Raw genomic sequence first — 8,455 nt, 5'->3', positions numbered from 1 at the left:
GACTAATATATAATAAATATATATCCTTAGATTATACTAATATTAACAATCAAATTGTTTTATAAAACCTCTCTACGTTGAATTACATTATTAGTTATATCATTATTAGTACCTGAGCAGAAGAAATTTCTGAATCTTATCCTGTTTTTCTTTACTTGCTACTTTACTCTCCAAAAAAGATATTAATAGAGGTTTAAAAATACCAATAGCTAAAACACCAGAAACCATGACAAAATCAATGACTATGAAAACACCTACAACAACAAAAGCAACATTAGGTGCTTGGAGCCACCTGTAAAAGAAGCCAGGAGATCTGAAATGTCATTTTAATTGGGTAAAAAGGATAGCTCTGATCAGAGCACATTTGTTGTTGGTAAGTGCCATCGAGTCGGTTCTGACTCATAGTGACCCTGTATACAGTTTCCCAGAAGCAGTTAATGTAATACATGTAAGCCGGTGGTGGTTGTGATGTGCTGTGGAGTCGATTCCAACTCACAGAAACCCTGCAGAGAATTTCCGAGGCTGTAAGTCTTTATGGGAGCAGAAAGCCTCATCCTTCTCCCGCAGAACCACCGGTAGTTTCAAGTTTGACCTTGAGATTAGCAGCCCGACTCATAACCAGTACGCTACCAGAGCTCCTTGGACATGTAAGCTGGCCTTATGAAAATATTTTTTTGTTGTTAATAACTGACTAAAGGGATACTTTTATTAAAAATAAGAAATTTCTACTCAAACATTGCACAAAAAAATGTTATAGGCAGTCATTTTGGTGTAACCCCTCTCTAGTGTGTTCCTGTGTAGTCTGTACCCCTCTCTGATATTCTAAGTCAAATTTAGCTAATCAACTGGGAGATGAAACCAATCAACCACAGTCACTTTTTTGCAGTCTTCTGAAGTCGTCTTTATGTATTTCCACATCAGTTTGGCGGCAAATGAATTGTTCACTCAAGGTTCTCATATATTATTAGTAAAATTCTTACAATTCAGAGTTAATGCCCTGTCCTGATAATTTAGATAATTGCTAAATTTGTTTTTAAAACTATCCCAGAGCTTTGCAGATGCCGTCGCCTGAGCTCGTCTTCGAATCTGGTGCTGTTGGATTCAGTTATGGTCAACCCCACCGTGTACTTCCACATCTCCGACAACCGCGAATCCCTGGGTGGTATCTGCTTCGAGCTATTTGCAAATAAAGTTCCAAAGCCAGCAGAAAACTTCCGCGCTCTGAGCACTGGGGAAAGGGAATTTGGTTACAAAGGTTCCTGCTTTCACAGGCTTATTCCTGGGTTTATGTGCCAGGGTGGGGACTTCACAGGCCATAATGGGACGAGTGTCAAGTCCATCTATGGGGAGAAATTTGATGATGAGAACTTCATCCTGATGCATATGGCATCCTGTCCATGGCAAACGCTGGACCCAATACAAATGGTTCCCAGTTTTTTATCTGCACTGCTAAGACTGAATGGTTGCCTGGCAAACATGTGGTCTTTGGCAAGGTGAAAGAAGGAATGAACATTGTGGAAGCCATGGAGTGTTTGGGGTCCAGAAATGGCAAGACCAGCAACAAAAACACCATTGCTAACTGTGGTTAACTCTAAAAAGTTTGATCTGTATTTTATGTTTTATCTTAACCACAAGACCATTCCTTATGTAGCTTGGGGACCACCCTTCTACCCCCAATATGCTGGTAATAATCTTTAACCTTTACTCTCACTCCAGTTCTATAGGTTCCATATTTTCCTTATTATCCAAGTCTAGCTGGATTGCAGGGTTATGTTTATGGTTATGAAATAAAACTAAACAATAATTGTGAGGAGAATAAAAAGCTATCCCAGACCACTTGCTATAACCTCAATGCCCTAGGTTATCCATGCTTTACAAATAGGTGATCACTTTTCAAAGACTACAGGAGCTGGTGAAAAAAAAAAAAAAATGTTTGACAACATAGTCATAATAGAAGTTTATCTTTTTATTGCCCTGAGAGAAAAAATGAAATCACAAAATAGAATCACTCAACTTGAGCAAATTAGGAAATGAATGGCCAGTTCACCCTCTAGACTAATAAATTTCAAGAATATAAAATACTGTAATGTGATATCAATATCTTGTATCTTTAAAATACAGCTGTCATCACTTTCAGCAACATTAAAAGGCATTGTTTTCTGGCTTTTGTCCAACAAAAGTCAGCATTTTAGAAGGCTGAATAGTGTTTCCCAGCAGATGTTAGAATTACATTATGATGTAGGAATCTCACATTTCAGTTCTTAACTTTGTGAACTGCTGTCATCTGCTCTCCACTAGACCATATCTGTATGACTTGTACCAAATTTCCCCACTGCCTAGCACAGTGCCTGCCACATAGACTAGTTGCCATCAAGTCAATTCTGACTCATGCCCCCCATGAGTTTCAGAGTAGAACGGCACATAGGGCTTTCAATGGCTATGAGGGTTCAGAAGTAGATTGCCAGGTCTTCCTTCTGAGGCACTGCTGAGGGGATTCAACCATCCATTTTCAGTTAGTTGTCATGCACTTAACCCTTTGAGTCACCCAAGGGCTCCTTTCTGACCCATACTTATTTCCACTGCCTTTCAGTCAATTCTGAATCATAATACCCTATAACAACCCTACAGGATGGAGTATAACTGCCCCATAGGGTTTCCAAGGCTGTAAGCTTTATGCAACCAGACTTCCACATGTTTCTCCTGGGGAGCAGCTGGTGCATTTGAACCACTGAACTTTCAGTGAGCACTTAACCACTGTATCACCAGGACTCCTTTCTGGAACACCAAAGGAATCTAATAAACATTAAATAAATAAATCAACTAAAATGAATGAATTACAAATAGACTATGATGTCTGAATATGGAAATCACAAAAAAGTTAGTATGGCAAAGTTAACAAAAAAAACTTTATCATGTCTCATTTGGCTTCACTTTGAACAAGTATCTTAATTTTACTTGGTCTTCGTTTTCTTATCTCTGGCATTTGGTAAAATAATACTTGACCTATGAAGTAGCATTGTTGTTGTTGTTAAGTGTCGTGTAGTTTGTTCCTAATCATAGTGAACCTGTATTAGGTTTCCAAGGGTATAAACCCTTCTGAGAGTAAAAAATCATGTTTTATTCTTTTGAAGTGGTTGAGGGGTTTGAATTGCAAACCTTGCAGTTAGTAAGTCCAGTGCTTATCCTACAGCACCACACCAGGACTCCTATAGAGAAGTTGTTGTTGTTAACTGCCATTAAGTCAGTTCTGATTTAGTATTGGGTTTCCAAGGAGCAACAAGTGGGTAGGAGAAGCAGATAACATCACCTAAGAATTATATCTGGTGTGACGCTGTAAGATAGGTACTAGACCACAAGGAGGGTTTAAACCTCAAGGGTGGTTCAAACTCACCAGCCACTCCTGGGAAACCCTATACAGGGTCTCTATGATTCTGAAATGACTCGACAGCACTTAACAAAACCAAGAATTGTACCTAATAGAGATTTTTTAACTTTTAGTTTTCTCTATTCCCCCACCCACATTACTATATTGTAATTTCTCCTGCTTAAACTTATAAAGGAATACTATTGTATTTCTGTAGGATAAGCAATGGACTGCTAACCACAAGGTTAGTGGTTCAAACACACCAGCCACTGTCAGAAACCTGGGGTCATTATGAGTCAGGTACTGTTAAATGGTATTTAACAACAACCACAAATATATAAAGTGGGTGCTGTCATTTAAAATATGTATTGTTGTTAAGTGCCATTGAGTTGGTTCTGGCTCATAGCAACTCTGTATAGCGTTTCAGAGGAGTGACTAATGAGGTTGAGCCATCGAGCTTATTCTACAGTGCTATAGTGACCAAGAAAAGTCTCATTGAGAAGATGCTGTTGCTAAACTGAAATGATCGCTTGCCACCTGTCACTGTAGTCAATCACAGAGATAGAGAGATGTACACTCCAAGTTTTATTAACAGAAAGCCAGCAACCTGGAGGACCAAGAGATTAGCCTCTCAACACAGTCCTGTCCATTATGAACAGCGAGCACATTATATACGGTAAGTTACATTCGGATGCACACTTAATCTATTTTAACATCAAGATAGCATTTTTTGGAAAAAGAGACAATAAAGCAATAAACGTCTTCAAACATTCTACTTTTAGTGAAAACGAAACAATCAGGCAATAAACTTTCTCAAACATTCCACCTTTTAGGACCCAAACTGTTTAGTTCCTGAGATAACTATCTGGGTGGACTTAAGCACATCCTGTTCTCTAATATGAGGTCATCTCAGCTATTTTTTAAACTAACTTAGCCATTTAAAGAGTCTTCATTTATCAAGACCTAATGACTAAACCGGGCAGGGTCACTATGAGTCGGAACCAACTCCATGGTACTTAACAACAACAACAGCAATGACTAAACCGACTCCATTTTGTTTAGGTTGGTAGTTCTATACTATCAATATTATTTGAGTAAAAAGCTAAAACTGATGAGGAACTGAATCATATTAAAGAGAAGAATATTTCATCCAGAGGGCATAGGCAGTGCAAGGAGTGTGTCTGACAAATTAAAGAAACAGCAAGGAGGTTTGTTTGGTTAAAGTGAGGAAGCTTGTTTTGTTACAGAGTGTGGTCAAAGATGTGTTTAAAGAGTTATATGGCATAGCAGCACTATTTAAAATAGCAAAAAGATGGAGACAGCCGAAGTGCCCATCAATGGAAGAATGGATAAACAAACTGTGGTATATACACACAAATGGAATATTATGCTACCTAGAAGAATAACAAGGAAGCCGCAAGCCACCGCATAACATGAATGAACCTTGAGGACATTATGCTGAGTGAAATTAATCAGTAACAAAAGGAGAAATACTGCATAGGACCATTATTGTAAAAGCTTAAGAAAAAATACCCACACTAAAAGGGGAAAATTTTTTTTCTTTGCTGGTTACTGGGGTGTATGGGGTGGGGTAAAGGGAGGGAGGGGATGGTAGAGCACAGGGTAGGGAATAGACACAGGATAGTTTGGGTGCTGGGGGGTGCTTGAATACACAAAAAGGTGGAGGAGAATGGAAAAACAAGGTAGATGGGAGAACATTTAGGCAGGTTTGCATGGGCTAAGTGGGACAGAGGTAAATAATAATGTATGTTCAACTTTGGTTAAAAAAAAGAAAAAAAAAGGGCTCTGGGATACAGGGATTGAGGCATGGTTTGAACCGGTAAAAGAGGGGAAATAATGTTAAGATGCTTACCTGTCTTTTGAATCTTGGTTTCCCTCGCCTTGTTGTTGTTGTTATGGGCTATCGAGTTGGTACTGACTTATAGTGACCCTATGCACAACAGAACAAAACACTGCCTGATCCTAGGCCAACCTCACAATTGTTGCCATGCTTGAGTCCATTGATGCTGCCACTTTGCCAATCCATCTCATTGGGGGTCTTCCTCTTTTTCTCTGACCCTCCACCTTACCAAATATGATATCCTTCTCCAACAACTGGTCCCTCCTGACAATTTTGAGAGACGAAGTTTGGCCATCCTAGCCTCAAGGAGTACTCTGGCTGCACTTCTTCCAACACAGATCTGTTTGCTCTTTTGGCAACCCATTGCACTTTCAATATTCTCCTCCAACACCATAAATCATTCCCTTGCCTAGTATTGTAAAATAGACACTTGAGGGGAAGAAAAAGGAATAGCCAGAAACATCACCATAGAAAGCTTGTAAGTCCATCGTCAGCCTATAACTGATTGGAATACCTAAAATAGGGCTAGAACTTGTCTAGTGAAGGAGGCTTCCTGCATAGTCTTTGCATTGCATAAGACCATAAGTGGAATCCTGATCCCCATCCAGAATCTTCTGAGGTGGGAAATTTCCACTTGAAATGACAAGCAGACCATCTTGGAGCGGCTAGAAGAACAGAAGATAATTCTTGAAAGAAAGATCGATAGCAAAAATACAAAACAATAACGGCAGTCAGATTGACTACTACAAGAATAAGCAAGATGTTCACCCAGGAGCCATCAAGGCAAGTGGTCAGGTCCCCTCATAAGAATCCCCCTTCCAAGACTGAGACTCAGGGGATATACACGAGCAGGCATGTGGTCTTGCTGGTAACCATGCTGATCTACTGATAAGGGGAAATGAGGAAAAAACAGCAATGAAGTTGTGAGCTAACTCCAACCATGTTCAATAGACTCCTGTCAACCTGGATTGACACCTAGTTGACCAGCAGTATGGCGAGGCCTGGGGAATCCTGAACCCAGGGACAGGGACATGGCCACAGAAGATAGAGCATAGAGTGAAGTGTCTACCTGGTATGAAGTGAGGGAAGATGGACAGGAAAACCCATACTTGCAGATAGTACCCACTTGACCTGGCTTCAATGGCTGAATGATCACAACTCGATTAGAGGAAGAAAGAAGAGGTAAAAAAAGAGTAATCCACTACAATTTGATGAACTTGACCTATACTTATGGATGTAGTAGCTCAAAAGAGGGAACAAATCTTTATAGTGAGGATGGTTCCCACCCCAACAGTACACAAGGTTGACAGGGATGGACAACTTACACATTGGCTACCCAAAATGGGAGAATGGAGGAGCTACAAAGGCATGAAGTGACTGGCTTACAAGCTTTCAAGAGGGAGTTTAGTTTCAGAGGGTGCAGGGGAAGGTAGAATCTCCACTGAGTGGTTCCAACCTGTCTGGACAGGGCTGGTGAAAAGAAATGGGGATAAGACTATTGTGATTCAATAGTGAATATTTGCTATCAGGACTGACTATGAGAGTTGCAAATGTAAAAGTAGATGTTTTGTAACAAAAGGAGAAGAGTGGTTGATTTTGCAGTTCAGAAGGGGAGGACCCTGGGACCATCAAGGTAGAAGAGCGGAATGCGGCACTCTATCCAGAGTAGCAGTGATGCCAGAGATGGAGGCAGAGATGATGACATGGACAGACGGAGCAGCTGGGGATCCTGGACTCAGAGAAGGAGAGGGACTGTGTGATGACAGCTGCAGGGCAGGCTTGAGGGGACTACTCTATGGTTTTTTGATGATGCATGGAGGGGATGGTAATCATTTCAATGAAATGGAATACGATAGGATGAATCTAAAGCTGATGGTCTCCCATGTAAACTATCACTCAATTTACAATAAAAACTTTTTTAAAAAGAGTTAAATGGGGGAGGAGAGGGTATGAATATTATGTTGTTGTTGTTAAGTGTTTTTGAGTCATTCAGACTCATAGCAATCCTATGTACAACACAACAAAACACTGCCAGGTCCTTCAACATCCTCACAATTGCTGCTCCACTTGAGCCCATTGTTACTGCCACTGTGCTAGCCTTCTTGTTGGGGGTTTTCCTCCTTTTTCTCTGTCTCTCCACTTTACCAAGCATGAGGTCCTTCTGCAGAGGCTGCTCTCTCCTGATAATATGTCTGAAGAATAAGAGACAGAGTCTCACCATCCTGGTTTCTAAGGAACATTCTGATTGTACTGCTTCCTAGGCAGATTTGTTTGTTCTTCTGGCCATCCATGGTACCTTCAATATTCTTCTCCAGGGCCGTAGCTCAGATGCATCAATTGTTATACGGTCTTCCTTATTCACTGTCCAACTTTCACATTAATTTGAGGCTATTGAAAATACTATAGCTTGCATCAGGCACACTTTAGTCCTGAAACTGACATCTTTGTTCTTGAACAATATAAAGAGGTCTTGTGCAGCACATTTGGCTAATTCACTATGTCATTTGATTTCCTGACTGCTGCTTTCATCAGTGCTGATGGTATAGCCAACAAAAATGAAGTCTTGTACAACCACAGTCTTTTCTCCATTTATCATGATGTTATTTATTGGTCCAGTTGTGAGGATTTTTGTTTTCTTTACATTGAGATGCAATTCATACCAAAGACTGTGGTCTTTGATTTTCTTCAGTAATTATTTTAAGTCCTCCTCATTTTTGGCAAGCAAGGTCGTATAGGGCCTGGTTTCTGTTGTTAGCTGCCATCATAGCTGTACACAATTCCTCCACTGAGGGATGGTGGCTGTGCTTGAAGTGCATTGGTGTAAAATCAAACCAGGTCTCCCTCATGGAAAGTGAGAATGATACAACTAAACAATGCTGCCCATCCACTGAAGGATCTGGTAGCCAATTATAAAGACCTGTGGTGGTAGGAATTGTTAATCTTCCCAACACCACCTATTTACTTATGATGAAGTTGAAGCTTGAAGAACTTCCATAAGGTTCTGTTATCCAATAATCAACAGATCATATTCAGAGATTTGAACCCAGGTGTGTCTGACTCTAAACTCTATGCCTATTATTACTATATTACAAAAAACAGTCTCAACCTATTAGAATATAGTATTGTGAAAGTTTTCTGATATGGATTAAAATATAAACTGTACATTACTTGCAGTGTGAATGTGTATCTTTTATGGTCTAGCAAGCAATATAAGGTTTACTATTCATTCT

General features: G+C 40.0%; 1 pseudogene; it reads left to right on the top strand.

Annotated features, from left to right (window-relative positions):
* Nucleotides 1–1,098: 1,098 nt before the first annotated feature.
* On the top strand, nucleotides 1,099–1,589 carry LOC102817386 (annotated as a pseudogene).
* Nucleotides 1,590–8,455: the final 6,866 nt, after the last annotated feature.

Source organism: Chrysochloris asiatica, unplaced genomic scaffold (genome assembly GCF_000296735.1).
Source record: "Chrysochloris asiatica unplaced genomic scaffold, ChrAsi1.0 scaffold00058, whole genome shotgun sequence".
NCBI classification, from domain to species: domain Eukaryota; kingdom Metazoa; phylum Chordata; class Mammalia; order Afrosoricida; family Chrysochloridae; genus Chrysochloris; species Chrysochloris asiatica.
The sequence above is the reverse complement of the archived record's forward strand: the minus strand, read 5'-3'. Positions and strand labels throughout refer to the sequence as shown.